At 39.7% G+C, this 16,931-nt stretch overlaps 1 protein-coding gene across 4 annotated transcripts in view; it reads right to left on the bottom strand.

Moving 5' to 3' along the window:
- Window positions 1-15,244, bottom strand: part of STAG2 (STAG2 cohesin complex component) — a 114,961-nt gene extending 99,717 nt beyond the window's left edge. For 3 of the 4 annotated variants that reach the window (XM_079909677.1, XM_079909680.1, XM_079909679.1), the window contains exons 1-2: window positions 14,608-14,626; window positions 14,004-14,134 (exon numbers count right to left, since the gene is read on the bottom strand). The gene's annotated coding sequence lies outside the window, so the exon portion shown is untranslated. Of the gene's footprint in view, window positions 1-14,003; window positions 14,135-14,607; window positions 14,627-14,988 lie in introns of those variants that run through there. The other variant, XM_079909678.1, reaches the window with a different exon arrangement.
- Window positions 15,245-16,931: the final 1,687 nt, after the last annotated feature.

Genomic DNA, 16,931 nt, shown 5'->3' with positions numbered 1-16,931 from the left:
CGCTGGTTACCAGGAACTGTTTGAGGGCAGAGGGGAGATAGGGAACTGTTTAATGGGTAGAGAGTTTTATTATGGAATGATGAAAAAGTTCTGGAGATAGATGGTGGTGATGTTTGGACCACTATGTGAATGTAACTAATGCCATTAAACTGTATACTTAAAATGGTAAAATTTTACATTTTACCAAAATTTTAAAAAATAAATAGTTTTGAAAAAAATAGTTTTGGATTGAAGCAAGTAGAATTATAAGTAGTTTTTTAGACTGATAACAATAATTTCCCTTTGAAATATTATCCCAAGAAGCAGAAAAGTGAGAAAATTTTGTAAGATAGTCACGTCTGGCATTATTTCTACCCAAGATAGTTTTTCCACAAAATTTGAAGAAAAGTGAAGTGGTTGCCTACACACTTATCTCATATAAAAGAACAGAGGAAAAAAAGAAAAGGTTTTCCTTTTCAAAATAGACTCCAGCAAATCCAACCATAATTTTCACAGCTATTTTGAAGAGGACATCAAATTGCAGTATATTATCTAATACCACTCATATTTAAGTACAATCAATTCTTTGATTATCCACAGCTCCATACAAAGTAATTCCAGTAAAATTTTCATTGACTTTTCAGAATGCAATAAGCCAGATATGCCCTCCCTTCTTGTCCCAGACCACTTCCCAGCTTAGTCTGGTAACCTGGGACCCAGGGTGGAAGAAGAACCCAACCCCCAAGAGATGCCACAAAGAAAACAATCTACATAAGGATAACCATTGATTATATCAGCTTTAAAGATAATTTCATCTTGACATAATTGAAACAACAGTTTTTATACTGTATACAATTTAAAATCATCTCACAGATGGGAGAACATGCCATCTGGATTCTTTTCAAATTTTAGATGCTTATGGATTTTATGCTACATTTTCCTAGATTTTCTCCTATATCCCTGACCAGTCTATCAATGTTCCTACTTCTTCCTCCTACCCAGTTAATAATAAGGTTTTCACTCCTGGCCTTCTACTCCTCTTTATTTATAACTTCTCCCCTCTAAAGACCAATGTACAGTATGCACAGGGATCCCTAAGGTCTATCTCCTACTCTTATATCTGCTGAACTCCAGTTGCGCTAATATCAGCTTAAGATTGAAATATCTAAAAATACAATTTTGTCTTTCTCTCAAAAATCAGCTACCATTTAAGTGCAAGAGCATGGTTCAGTATTATCACTACCATGTTCCAACTACATACATTATTGCAACAAATTTTATGAGAAGCAGAAAGAAAGAGGTATGAATTCCAAGACATGAGAAAATAATGATTTTATGTGCTATCAAAATATTAAAACTAAAACAATTATTTAAAGTTTCAGTACATGGCAGTTCTTTTTTTTACCATACATACATGTTTATGTACATATCATGGCAAAGCTAGGAATCTTCCTGTATGAAGCCAACTCCCTGCTTCACAGCTCCACACTGCGCACATCACAAATACAATATAAATGGTCAATGAACAAATCTTTAGGCAAAATGAGGGGTTGAAAGTTAAGACAGTAAGAAGCTGGAAAGCAGACCTCTACTAAGAGATAAAAGGCTTCACAGAACCTAGAAGCTGACCTGAGGGCACATACTCCTCCCGGAATTCAAGGCAATTCATGAGAACAGACTTCTAAAAACTACAACAGGAGACTGCACTGCCTCCCCACTCCCACCCCAAAACAGCCCCAAGCACAATCCTCATCACAACTCTGTTTCGGAAAATGCCCATCTTGGTCCATTAAGATTAAATCAGTCTAATTCAGGATCAGCTTGCAAGTAAGCCTAGTGAGTCTCGGGATACCACATAATGCATCCACTCAACAAATATTATACAACCTACTATGTCCCAACCACTGTTCTAGGTGCTGGGGTTAAGGCAATGAACAAGACAAATATTCTTGCCCTCAATGGGTTTACATTCTAAGGTGGGGAAAGAGATAACCCACATAAAACTATGTTTGATAATGAAAAGAGCCATGCAGAGAAATACAGTAAGGAGAAAAGGAAGTGTTGGGGGCAAAAGATATTTTACATGATATGGCCAAGGAATACTTCACTGAAAGGCTGATTACTTGAGTGAGCAAAATGTCCTAAAGAAATAAGCAACCGCACCAGACAGAGGGAACAGTAAATACAACGGCCGAGAGGTGAGAACATATTTGGGCAAATTACTAAATTTCTTTAGGCCTCAGTTTTCTGTAAAATGAGTACAATATCCCCTATACAATGTAAGATGTAAAAGTAGTATATTACATCAAGTATCTGACATACAGAATGTACTCAATAAATGAAAATATTACAGTTATCTGGGGGTCTATCATGCCAGCAAAACCCTAGGCATATTGTCTGGCATACAGAAAACACTCAGAAAAGTATTGTTACCTAATCCCCATAATAACATAAGGCATGCAGGATTACCCATTTTATAGCTAGGAAACCTGAGGATCAGAAAATTTCCCAATCCTCTGCTGACCTCTAAAATTCCTATTAGGATGAGCAAACATACTTCATGATTAAAGAGAAGACTTAAAATAAATACACTGCCAAGATGAGGAAACCATTCATATTAATGTCAACAATCAGCAGTATGGTACTGTAGTGCTAAGAACATGGGACACTAATCAGATTGCCTGGGTTCACATCAAGTCTCCACCGCTCTCCTAGGTATGTGTCCTTGTGCAATTTTACCTTTTTGTTTTGCACCTGTTTCCTCACCTGTAAACAGAAAACAATAGCAGTACCTACCTCAGAGAGTTGCTGGGAGGATAAAATGGCTTTATTTTTGAAATCACTTCTATTTCAGTGCCTAGCATATGGAGTTATATAGTATTATTAGTAAAAGTATAAAAGTAAAAAAAAGGAAATCATCATCAAAACAGTTCTACTTTACATGGAGAATTTTAGAAATTGTACAGATAGTGGAGACGGAAAAGCAACAGAAAAGGGTGCTGGAGAAAAATGAAAATCAAAACAGAACAGAAGAACATAAAAGTAGCATCATGATGTTATCTGGATTTAGACCAATTTACCTGATCAGATTTTGCTCCCGTTAGTATTACTGTCCTTTAGTAGGAACACTACTAGTGAGACATATGCCAACAATGCTTTGGATAACATTTTGTTTCATAGTTTATTTTATAAGAAGTTTAATTCCTTAAAATTAATTCAGATGTCACTTTACTGGGGATTAAAACAAATTCAATGTAACAAACTTTATCATCTTCCCCCACCCAACCCTCTTCTAGGTGTTATTTGATGCTTATTATAAAATACGAAACATATCACATCTAACTTCAGACTGAGAATAATTTATTCCCTATCAGCTCTTGGTAGAAAATAAGCCTTTCCCCTACCTAATTTCCAAAAGTTTTCTACTTTGAGAAGTCTAACTTCCTCAGTCTCATCAAGTTAGTATGCTTGCCCCCTCTTACTCTTCCCCCCCGCCAAAAGTTATCACTACACAAGTCTATAAATATCCCACTGGAAGGCAATGTATCACTGTGTAAAGAAGTGTGCTGGAATTAGGCAGAACTGGATTCAAAAGTAGGCTCTGCCACTAACTAGCTGAGTGAACGTGAGCAAGTCACTTAACTATTTTGAACCTCAGTAAATGAAAATACCACCAATTATCTCACATGGTTGTTTTAAGAAATAAAAATTAAATGTTAGGGAGCCTTGCTGTGTAGTAGATCCTATAAATGATATCCTGTAGATACACAAAGTTTATCATTAATGCAAAGCCAACTAGAGGAAACTAATTGACTACTTCTCTTCCAACATACAGGTCTTGAAGATGAGATATTAATAATGTAATTATAATGTAGGGTTACTTTCCTAGAAAACCTAAGGTTTTAATTACCATTTCAGAATCTGCATGATACATATTACACAATGAGACAAGAATTCAAAATCAGATAAAAACGTAATCCCTTGTCTGAAAAAGGTAAACTAGTTATAAGACATAAGTTTGGATATTCACCAATATTGTACATATAAACATTACATATTTATACACACAAATAATTATCTCTCATGTTAGGTTTGCTATTTTTTCTGCAGCAACCTGGATAACTGTTTCAGTCTAACTTCAAAGGTTTAGGAACTAATTCCCTACTAAACGATCTTTTCTAATATAATCCTGTATTGTCCAGATAATCCCTCTGAAATTTTTCAAGTATATTTAGAACACCCAAATATGAATCCAACCACTGAATATTCCTCAATGAATAGTAGCACTTTATGCATTGACATGTAACCAAAACTCAAAAAAGTACATATACTCAAACTGGAAAAATCCATTTGTCATTGACAAATTTGCTTTTCAAAAACATACCTTCAAGCTTCTACTTCCCTGCCAGCCATGGCTACCACCACTTCCTCAATTCTCCTGCCAGGAATAAAGTCTGAGGAATGTCTTTTGGCCTGAATGAGTGGTGGAAACAGGGAGGGACATATCCCAAAGGAAAAATATTATGGCTTTGCTAATATTTCCTACATTTTCTCTACTTCTTTAGCATAGAAGGGAAATTCTCAAAGGTTCATGTCCAACTATCTTTAATACTATTTCTTTAAATCACAAAAAAGGCCTTTTTTAGTAAGAGAATATTAAATGTGTTCTTTGTAGTAACATTCTAACCACCATAAAGTTTGCAAATTAGTTACAAGGCAGGAGATACATTGGTGAGTGTGGAAATATTCTTGCTTTTGAAAAGAGAAAAACGTTAGAAACCCAAGAAAAGAGAGTATCATACATCCCAGTCCTGAAATGGAAATACTACTTTAAATATACCAAACCTACATCATCATATGTATGTAGAGAATGAATTTAATGAATATCATATACTGCTACAAAGACATTTCAAGCTAACACTCCAACAAAGAATCCAAAGTCAAAAAGCAAAACACAAGCAGGGATAAATTTAAGTTCCTATTTAAACGCAAGCATTTACAACTTGAGGTAGAGAAAGACACACAAGAGTCCTATATAACAGAGTGATTGTTGATTGCCTCTTTTTCTTTTACACAGAAGCACAATATCACTTAGAAGGTCTCAACCTTTGGATAACAGTAACTGGTTACAGGGAATGATCATGGGCTTCTTTAACTTAGTTTATTAACAACCACCGAAGACTGAACTGAAGCATTGCAATGCTACATCAACAGTCCTTAATTGTTATTTTTCCCCAAAGCTTTTCAGAGTACTCCTTATTTTTAAATACTTGTCACTAATCTTAAATTAAGGACACTATCAAAACTGCATTGGGCTTCCCTGGTGGCGCAGTGGTTGAGAGTTCGCCTGCTGATGCAGGCAGCGCAGGTTCGTGCCCCGGTCCGGGAAGATACCGCATGCCGCGGAGCGGCTGGGCCCGTGAGCCATGGCCGCTGGGCCTTCGTGTCCAGAGCCTGTGCTCCGCAACGGGAGAGGCCACAACAGTGAGAGGCCCGCGTACCGCAAAAAAAATAAAAAATAATAAAAAAACTGCATTGATGGCTATTGGTTTTAGCTTAGTATTCTTTAATATACAGTAATCCCGTACATAATGTTTCCAAAATGGGTTAGTTTTAACCCTTTTGGGGTGATAAAACTCAACTGACAACATTGACTGAGGGCAGAGACTATGTAGTTTACCACTGTATATCCCATCCCTGAAGGCACTTTAAGTACCAGCTGAAAAAACAACGAATGAACTCTTTTGAAAACTTGAATAAATGCAGTTATACATGTTGTACATTAATTTCACAGGGTTCTCACACCTCCACCCTATCCATGGGCCCCATATTAAAACCCAGCAATAGCTTTTTAAAAATACCAACTGCATTAATTTCTATAATAAATCAAATCCACAAAATAACCTTTTGTTTACCAGTCATTATGCGGCCCACAAATTCCTTCCTCTGGTCAGATATGCAGTCCCCACCTTCCAACTTCACGATGGCTTTAATGAACTAAACAAATGACTTTAAGAATTGAATAGACCTACTTAATAGCCTCTCAGTTGTTTATAAGATAGTGATGCCAACAAAACTTATAAAAGTGAACTAGCTAGCGGAAAAAAAAACAAATTCCTCAATGAAATATTAGAATAGCTAAAGATGAAGTCCTCTTAAGATCAGCTCTCTACTACTCACCCTCACTAAAAGAAAAAAGAGGGAAAAAAATCTTATTTTACAAAATAGTAAAATCTGTGATTATGCTGAAATCATTTCACCAAATGTTTAAATCATTTGGGGGGGGTGTGTGTACCACAAACAAACAGGCTGGGAATACAAAGCAGTTGCAAAAGTCACCAAAAATAAAAGACAACTATTAATTTTATGAAATGACACATCAATCTCCAAAAGACTTAATTTTCAAATTATGGTACAGAATCAGTTTAACTTCGAATAAGTCTCTAAACTAGACCTTTTTCTTTCTTTTCTAATACTACTTCTCCTTAGTCACAAAACTGTGTCTCTTTCAGCTTTCTTCTCAGAAGAAATTTTCCATCTAAGAGCCCCCATGAAATATCATACAATTCACATTTCCTCCTAAGAAACCCGTAAAGGGAGTCTAAACAATGTAAGGAAAACAAATACAGATGTAAACAGTAAAAGTAGTTATCATGGAGTTTTCTGTTTTTATTTAGGAGGACCTCACTCAGAAGTTGCTTTTCAACATTAAGACATCATCACTGAAGTCTTAAGAGTCACTTGAAAAAAGCCAACTGGAAATTCTACTGGGTTTTTAAAAACACTGTATCTTGTCTTTTACTGTCGACCCCATACCAATAAAAACTCCTCCAAAGAGTAAAAACAAACTCTAAGAATATGGCAGTGTAAAGTAATTTAAATCATGTTCATGCCCAAAGAAATCTCCATAGGGGTTTCGAATCTCTTCCTACCACTTACTAACTGGGCAAGTTACTTGGCCTCCTATGCTTTGGTTTTCTCTTCTAAAAAAGGGGTGGGAGTTGTTAATTAGGGTCATCATACATCCTAGTTACTCTGGGACAGTCCTAGTTTATACTGTTATCCTAGCATGCCATCCACTTAGTGCCCCCTTTCACTCTCAACAGTATCCTGGTTTGAACAAAAAATCATATGGTCATCCTACTTCAGAGGGTTATGAAGACTAAGTGAGCTAATACACATAAAGCATTTGTAATAGTGTCCGGCACACAGTAAGAGTACAGTTAGTGTTACCTATTGTTAATGTTAGTCACTGTCAAAGGCTTCTTATAAAAGGCTTTGAATAATATAATGAACAGAGCTCCTACAATATTCTTTTTTACAAATGAAATTATGCATTTAACTTCCCAAATTCAATATTCAATTATTTAAAACAACTAAGTAGCACTAACTGCTTGAAATCAACACTGACCAATTTATCCCACAGAAATGGCAGTATCAGCAACTGCATTCACTTTTTATCAAACGTTAAGTTTTAAGTAGAGGCTATATTAGGGTTACTGACAGGAAAGAAACCATGAAAAGTAAAACCTTGTTTGACATCAAACCAAGTCCCTTAATATTCTAGCAACCTTTCTCAACCAGTGTTCCTCATGTTATTAACCACAGAACTCAGAAAATGATTTGAGTGACAATTTCCTGAATTCTCCCAAGAACAGTACATAGCTAGTATCTTTCTAGATGCACTGCAGAGAAACTAATTTATTATATACAATGGATGCCTTGGGGCATAATTCTGTGGTAGAACACCAGTGGTATTCTTGGACTACAAAGGGGAAAATATGGATGAAAAGACTCAATATTGACTCTGGGTAGAAGACAGTATCACCTGGAAAAAATATTTCCTACAGAATAAAGCTTAAGGAAATGATTAACATAAAATATATAAATTTGACTCATGGCTGTGAAAAGCACTAATATTTTTGGTTTTACCCCATTTCCACTAATTTATCTTAGGCCAGCTACACGATATCTAGCATTCCTTCAGATTAGAAAAGTTCTAGTTATAGTTTATGAAAAGCAGGAAGGAGAAAGAGGAAAAGCAAAGAAAGCTGAGACCAAGATTCTGATCACTAATGAACCAAATAATCCAGGGCAGCAATATTAACTATTACCTGATAAAAAATAAGAACAAGAAATTTTAATTAAGTGAAAAGATGAACTAGAATAGAAAGTAGAAACAGATAAGGTACTTAGAAGAAAATATTTTTAAGGTACCATTAAATAACCAAAAAAACCCTACAGAACCAATCAGAGCAGTGAATTATAAGAGTCACCTAAATTCTCTTTTCAAATCACTCGATAAACATGCTGAATGATTGGGGAACTATTCTCAGACACATTTAGCTCCATTCTATATAGAGCTTAAATGACAAAAGAAAAAAAAAATCAGTGAAACCACTCTATCTACCATAGTATGACCCCCCAAAAATTAAGAATACAATTCAACATATTATCCCATCTAAAACAAAAAAATATATATATTATTCCACAAACTTTTGTATAATGAGCATACTCAAACAAACCTAAAGCTCAGATTTATTTCAACTATTTCAACTATTAGTATAAAACACAATTAGACCGTTCATCAGGCAGCAACTCATCTAACCCTACATTAAAAATCTGCATTAACCCTGTACTATACGTGAAAAAAATCTTCATTTTGTAACACTGAAAAGATACATGCTTTCAATGATAGATATCCCAAGACCTAACACAGTTAAGAGAAACTACTGAGTTTAACAAAAAAGTACAAAGGTTTTAAGGCCAGGCTAATATGCGTGTGAATTCAGACTGTCAATTATTATCATGTGACAAGTCATTTATTCTCTGAGAGCCTCAATTTCCCCATCTGTAAAATGACAACCATCTATCTTGCAAGGTAGCAGAGAAGTTTAAACAATACATGTTAAAACACACAGTGCACAGTTATTGGCATTTAAAAGTCACTCAAATGGCAACTAAATTAAGAGTTTCTTAGAATATCTCAGGATTCAACAAGTTATAGGTCAAATCCCATTAAAACAAATGTTATTCATGCAAAAGTGTAAATAGGACCTGCTTTTCCCCCCTAACAACATTCAACAGAATTTAAACAATATATATATATTTATTGCGATCACAAGCTGTTTATATTTACCAGTGTTTGGGTGTTCCTGAAGAATTTAAAGGGATACAGTAGGGAGCCAATCGCAAAGATTGAACAATATATTTTTATAAAGGAATTTTACCTCTGAGGTGTACATTAGATTATCCAGAGTTTACAGAAATCGCTCTAGTTTGTCTCATCAAGCCTAGTCGTGTATTTTCCAATTAAAATAAAAAAGAACAGATCATCAACATTATTCACCCTCCCCTCATTTGGGGGAGAGGATGGGGCTTAAAACAATTTCAATAATCTCTAGACTAGACCAACCATATGTAAAGATTTGTTTTCTTCTGGCTAGTAGCAAAGATAGAACTATAGCAAGCATACATTAAAAATACAGTTCAGAAAAAAAAATACAGTTCAGGTAGCAGATTACCATAGCTGCTAAAGAGATGTAGTTTTTTTTTAAATGCACATATACAAAAATTAAGACTCCACCAAGCAACACCACTCACACTGACAAAATATAAAATTTGGTTAAATTAAATACAAAGCAGGCAACTCAGGAGACTGAAAAATATCAAGCTGACAATTTTGTTTTCTCATGTATCTTTGGCAAAGAGAACACGCAATAACCACCACTCATGATATCCAGAGATATCAGAAAATTATTATACAGGAGCAGTACTGAACCACAAATTAAAAGTCCTAAATATGTATCAAATGTAGAAATTACACAAATAAAATACATGTAAAGAACTCTTAAAATAATCTGTATCTTTAAAGTTTCTTCTTTACTCTCTGATAATTAACGGTGTTTCAATATATACTGACACCCATAGATAACTGGGACTATCCCTTGCCTTTGCTATGCTCCCCAACTCCCAAAATAGGTATAGGATAGAGCTCCACTACACAGTAAACTGTTGGGTTCAAGTCTTCGAATAATCTAATAGCGAAGTCAAAGTACTAACACAAGACCAGTGTTTTTTTAACATGTGAGACAAAAAAGTCACATTAAAGATATGAACCTTATCCCATTGAGGTGTAATAGATCATTGCGTCCATCTACTGTAAATTTTAAGCTCGAAAGTTAACTTGCAGCATCAAAAACTGAAGTCTTCCATCTATTATAAAGAACCCAAAGAAGAATATGCTATTCACTGTTTACTCCCTTCCCACACATAATTGTGGGTGGCATCAGTTAAACATGCAGAGTATTAAGCATTACTAAATTGTCCAAGGTGTATAATCACATCTAACCCTATATTCCCAAAGGGTAGTTTGAGCCTGAGCCTGTCCCCCACCCCAACCCACCCATTTTAATTCACAGGTTCTCAGGAGACCACCAACGTCATTAAGGTTCAAAAAGAAAACAATGAAAAAATAATGTATAATTTAATTTCATTAAAATCTTGAGTACTTGGGCTTTAAAAAAAAAAACCTAACTAAATAGACTTCAAAGTTACCAAACTCATAGTTTGTTGCTTTAGTAGTTTAGCTCTTGCCTCACAATAAAATAAATCTGAAGTCACAATCCTCAACATTTAAGATTATTCGCATATAAGAGTTCAAAATACATAATCTGTCTTCTCTTAACATCCTTCTAAAGCTAAAGTGATGAATACGAAATATACAAACAGACTAATATTAACAATTACGAAATGTCTGTCCCCAGCCTAGGGTGGAATTTTTGCTTTAATAATGATTAGGGATCACACTTCGCCAAATACAGAAGTTAAATATCCATTATTTTCGGTTCCCTTTAAAACTTTGACGTATGTTCAGAAATACATCTTATAGGGTGAAAAAACCTGCCACTGAACAACACAAAATTGCAGAAAATAAGGCACTTAACTTCAAATGATCTACAAATTCTTTGTAGGAGCAATTTACAAATACACTAATTAAGGAGACTGAAGGTTTTAATGGCAACGCATTTTTACTTTACTGTTGATGGGTAATGGTCAGATGTTCTTAATATAAAACATTAAAATATTTTACATATCAACCTTTAACTATTTATGGCATCAGATGGTTAAAAGTGGGGGGAGGGGAGCTTCAACTCATTTTGTATGTAAACATTCATTTTCAGATCAATTTTTTAAAAAACCACCCCACCCCCACTGCCCGTCTCTGATACCTTAGGATGCTATAGTTATTTCACAGTGGGAAAGAACAGGTAAGAAGTAGATTTCTTTTCCAATCCTCTTCTCTACCCATTCATTAAACACCAAATACTGAAACTGAATTCAACTCCTACCTCGATCTTCTTACCAGGAATGCTCCCTAGGGCACCCGAATCCCTTCCACTGTCATTTATTCCAACTGCCAAAGCCCCTCCTATTAATAGTAAATCCCTTTCATACTGACTCACTGGAACTCCAACTTAATGAAATAGACACCAAGCAGAATTTACAAAATTTGCTAATGGAATTTTCCTATTTTCAAAGGATTAAAAAAGAAACTAAAAGTAGAGCACGTTCAGACTAAGTTACAAACATTTAAAGTTCAACCAATTTATAACCATTTATCTTGCTTATTCTATACTGGTTCAATTTAAATATTTTTTGAGTTTGTAAGTCAGACATTGTGTAATTACTTATACACAAGGCCAAGTTTCCCAGGCAAATAATATGTAAATATAAACTTAAGTCATTACACCAAAATTGCAAGACAATCTGAATTTTTTTCTTCCAAATTTTTTGTTTAAGTATGGAAACATTCAAGTACACGCTATAGTGGAGAGAATAGTACAATGAGCTCTCCTGTACTCATCACCCAGCTACAATCATCAACTCAAGGCCACTTTTGTTTCATCTCTACCTCCCACCTCTCCCCCAATTATCTTCAGAAAAGAATTAAAAGGAAGACACTGTGCTCAGTATGTACAGAGAAAAATCCAAAGATAAAAAAGTATCAAAGACTAGCAAGAAGTCAAGAATCTAACAATGTAACTGTACAGCCACCCTATACAATTACTTGTTAGGTGGTAAATTTTTTTTAAGAATTCGGATTTTTTTTAAACAGGGAAATACCCATCTTTAAGAATCTGATAAAGCCAATAAGATCCCAAGGACATATTTAAAATTACGTCTAAAAGGGTAAATAAGAATGTGATGAAAATGAACTTAAACATTTACAATTAGCTTGCATTCACGTAGCACCTTGGCTCAAAACTAAAAAAAAAGACTATTTAACATAATGTGTCATAAAATTACAGTTCAAGCACTTGAAAGACCGCTGAACACTTACGCCTTAACTGGTCCTTCTGATTCCTAATTATAGATTGATATCAATGTAGGAAAAAAAAACAGGCATTTTAACGTAAGTGGTTTAAAATGTTCAAAATTACCCCACCGTTCACTGGAAAATATATGAAATCAAGTCTAAACTACCTGAATTGTATGTCATTAAAGAGAAATGTATCCACTTTCCAGGCCGATTTTTTTTAATAAGTTCACATATACCCTTAAACGCAACGCGCTAGGCTACAGATAGAATTAGGAGACCGCCTCCTGCTTTTGCTCCTAACCAATACGCAGAGAGAGAAGGTTGGCAGGAAAGTGCTGCGAGGACAGTAACAAACACCAGCAGCTCCCGAGCAGGCCCTGCTAGAGCCAGGAATGACGCACTTCGGTAACCCGACTCTTTCTCCCCTCCACCCCCGCCCCCAGCAGCGGTGCTGACACCGCCAACAGCCCGGAGTAGGAAAAAAGACAACAGAAAAAAGGCAGAGGTTGGACCGCACCAGGTTTCATCAAGAAACCTCGATTATTCCTCTTTCGACACTAACCACTAGGACTAAACAGGAAAAGAAGCTTCGTGCTTAAGCAAGTCCCATCATGGTGGTTTAAGAGTCACTAAATTAAGCTGATAATGAGCCCAATCCACAGAGACAAATACAGGGTGTGGCTGCCGTGAAATACGGCGGTCCGTGGGAGAAAAGGGGTATGGAATTTACACTCCAGTGTGAGGGGAAGATGGGGCTCTACGGTGGGGGGGGGGGGGGAGGGCGGCCCGCGCATTTTAAGGAACCATTTCAAACCAACACGAGCTCTTCGTTTACTTAAATCTAATCCTACACATCAAAAGTTTCTAATAGATATATCACGTAAACTGTAAATAACCATTTAATCCAACACCATGACCCTCAATTAACAAACTACATCCAAGAGAAAGGGGGGGGGCGGTAGGCAACAACATATAAAACATTTCTAGGCCACAGAAGAGAAAGTCTCACAAACCAGATGAAACTACTAATGCAATATTAAAAATTAAAGCTGAACACTGCAGCACGAAAAATCACACGATAAAACCCATTACAGTTCATGATTAAAAATAAAATGGCATATACACCAAGGGGGAGCGGAAACTAAATGTCGAAAGTACAGCGGTTTATAAAAAAACTAAAGGCAAAACAAGACATTCTCGCGACGGGGGAAAAAAAGGGCAGAAATCAACAATACGTTTACGAATGTAGGCCAGAAGAAAATGAGAACGGGGCTCAAAGTTTTGCGGAACTACTTGATGCTGTTTCCCACACCTTCTCTCTCCCATGGCCCATCCGACCCTTTCCGTCCTAAAATCGCCGTCCACAGATCACCGGGTACGTGAGAGAAGAAAAAAGAAAGTCGACCCCAAGCAAGAATAAAAGTGTGGAGGGAAAAAGCAGAAGCTGCCTACCTGGGGCAAGGATCAGCTCAGTTCGTGCCTTGAGAAAGACAGTGCGGGTGGGGGTGGGAACGAAAAGCAGCACTAAAACTAAAACAAAAGTGGCGCCAAAACCCCCCAACAAACAGCCTTCCACTCCCGCCCTTCCCCCCTCCTCCCATGCCAGGCAGGCAGGGCCCCCTTCGGGGCAAGGTCTGCACGCGGGGGCCAACACCGCCAGACCCCAACCTATTCAGAAAATTGTTGCCCGAAGAAAACTGACCGAAGTCGGGCCTCGGAAGGGATGGAGAGATCGATGCCAATCGCTTTCCCCGGCAGTTCCCCCACCACGCGCTGGAGATGATGGGGCGGGGGAGAAGCAGAGGGGCCCGTCACATGAATGTTGTTCCCTCTCTAGGAAGGGAGGAAGAGAGGGAGGGAGAGGAGGGAGGGAGGAAAGGAAGGAGGGGAAGGGAGAAGGGAGGGGGCACGAGGGAGGGGTGTGATCAGAGTAGATTTTCCCTCGCCTCCCTCGGTCCGAGGCCCAAATATACACAAGCGAGCCTCCTCGCCTCCCCTCCCCCCTAGGTTCCCAGCACCACCATTTTGCTCTCTTCCTTCCCCTCGCCGCGATGCCGCGCTCTCCCCCACCCCAACCGCGGCCGCCCGGCCTTCCCCACTACGGCTCGCACCCCACCCCACCTCCAGTTCGGGCTCTCCCAGGCTTAAGAGCCTGCCGGAGAAAAGGCACCTAAATCTAACACTACACCGAGAAGCAGAGCCTCCATCTTGCGCTGCTCCGCGTTCTCCATTTTGGGCCACCCATGGGGGGGGGGGTCTCCGTAGAGGCCCCGAGGGAGAGTGGGGCGAGGGAAGGAAGAGAAAACCTTCAGCGAGGGTAGTCGAAAAGAAGAGTCCTGCGGTAGAAAGCCACTCTAGGAGTAGGAGGTAGGGAGGAAGGGGGGCTGGAAGTTCTTGGTAGTGCTGAGGGAGCCACTTGGGGGAAGAGGGGAGAAAGAAGGGCTGGGGGTTACGCGGGGACGAGGAGGCTTCTCCCCGCCTTCACTTGACCGCCCGCTCCACGGCGGGCCCCGCTGGAGGCAAAGGAAGAAGAGAGGAAATTAAACGGCAAGAGTGCCCAGTGTCTTTCCCTCCCAACTCCTCTCTCGCGCCCTGTTTCAACCACACGCGCCTCACGGTGGGCCCCGCGCCCTCCGGGTGCCCCTCCAAACTTCTAGAAGCTTCGCCTCCGCCATTTTATAACTTACCTCCCCCCTCAGCGTATACAGAGGCAGCAACGAGACTGTTCGCCTCCCCCACTCCTCCTTCCTTCTTTCTCAGGCCGGGGGCTTCTTCACCCCTGGGCTGGTACAAGATATTTTTCCCTTCCTCTTCTTTACACCCTCGAATTCTACTCAGGGACGGAAGCTCCCGCGGTTCTAGAGCGGTGGGGGGTTTTGAAAGTGGCGGTCGGATCCGGCGGGTTTTTTTTTTTTCTCTCTCTCTCTCTCTCTTTTTTTTTTTTTTTTTTTTTTTTTTTTTTTTTTGGTGGCGCTTCGGGATTGTTTGGGGTGTTCGCTCTTCGGCGACTTGGAGGCGAATGGAACGCGCAGGCGCCATCTGTCGGCCGCGAACCCGCGCCCGGCTCCCGTTGGGAGGGAGCGTCATCTAGCGGCAAAGAGTCGCCACTGCAACGCCTGGCCCCCTGCCCTCCCACCCAGCATCCTCCTCCCAATCTCCAGCCAATCGGGGCCGACTGCCTCCCGGGTTCAGCGTCTCCGACGCCGCCTCCCAACGAGGCGCCCGCAGGGGCGCGCCGCCGAGTGGGGTAAACAAGGTGGCGTGCCCGCGCCTGACTTACTCATTCGTTTAGCAGCGCTTCCGCCGCGCAGCCGGGCGCGCCGCGTTTCCTCTTTCTTTATTGGGGGGGGGGTCGAGGGGAGGGCGGTAGGAATGTCCGGAGGAGCCCCCGTGCTGTGGGAAATCGGAAACTGGGCTCGCTGGGGACTCGTGCTCCGGGCCTCTCCGCCCCCCGCGCAGCCCGAGGTGGCAGCCTGGTCGGGCATCACCCTCCGACGTCCACTTCTGTGACAGGCCCCAGCGAGAGGGCCTTTGGCCCTAGATCCCGGACCCTCGCTTCACCGCACTGCCTACTCCTTCCCACCGAAAGAACTCAACTCGCGTGACTCCGGCACCTGATCCTAAGTGATTTAGGGGGGTTGTTTTTTGAGTTGTTTTGTTTTGTTTTGCTTGTTTTTTGCTTCGGGTGTGGAGAGAAAGCGAGCTGATTCTCTACCGGGAAGACCTGGCACTGGAGAAAAAAAATTTTTTTTTTTCTTTATAACACTAGTCCCGTCTCCCAGAAAACGTGGTCTGTCTCTCTCCAGGGTCTAGCAGACTTAGGGAACTGGGCTACTAGGCTAGGCCGGGCGCTGGAACAGTTTATTCTCCACTCTTGGGGCGGAGGGGAGGAACAAGACGGAGCGAAGTGGAGGGAAATCGAAAATCGGGCAGAAGGAGTCGAGGAGCACCTACCCGGTGTTCCCCGCCTCCCCCGCTTATCCACAGTCTTCCTGGAAGCGTGGGTGGAGGCGGCCTCGCTACTTAGTTAAGAATTTTGGTTCCTTCTTATCCTGCCTCCTCACCCCTCCCTCAAGATGTTTGAAATGCGAAAGGATACCCTATTGCTCCTTCGACCCCAAACTCTTAAGTCTTTATCCTTTTTATTTATTTTTTTGTTTGTTTCGAATCCAGCGTCCCGGACCTTTGACCGCCGAAAGCTCTCTACGGGGTGGGGGGGGGACGGGGGGCGGGGGGGGGAAAGGATCAACTCGGGGACGGCTTGTCCTCCGAAGCGCCGCTTTTCCTAGGACGGGGAGAAGTGACCTATTACAGTGTTTCCCTTGCTGTTACAAATTTATACAATAGTGTTTAGTTAATAAGAGCTGTTTCTTTTTCTTTAATTTTTGGTTAAGCTATTCTTTTAATATTAAATTAGATTTAAATTAGAAGGAAAAAATGTATTTAATAACAAGACAAATTTTCCAAATGAGAAATAATGCAAGCCCCGTGTTAAGTCGTGGAGAATTCACCCGATATCGCTTCTAAAACATTCCTAAAGCAATATAATGATTATTTTCAATCCTTAAATTATATCCTTATCACGCCTGTGTCTTAGGATAGGAGAGAAACTCTGTTCACTGGTTTTTAA

The sequence above is a fragment of the Stenella coeruleoalba genome (genome assembly GCF_951394435.1).
Source record: "Stenella coeruleoalba genome assembly, chromosome: X".
In the NCBI taxonomy this organism is placed as follows: Eukaryota; Metazoa; Chordata; class Mammalia; order Artiodactyla; family Delphinidae; genus Stenella; species Stenella coeruleoalba.
Note: the sequence above shows the minus strand (reverse complement) of the source record. Positions and strands in the feature narration are given on the sequence as shown.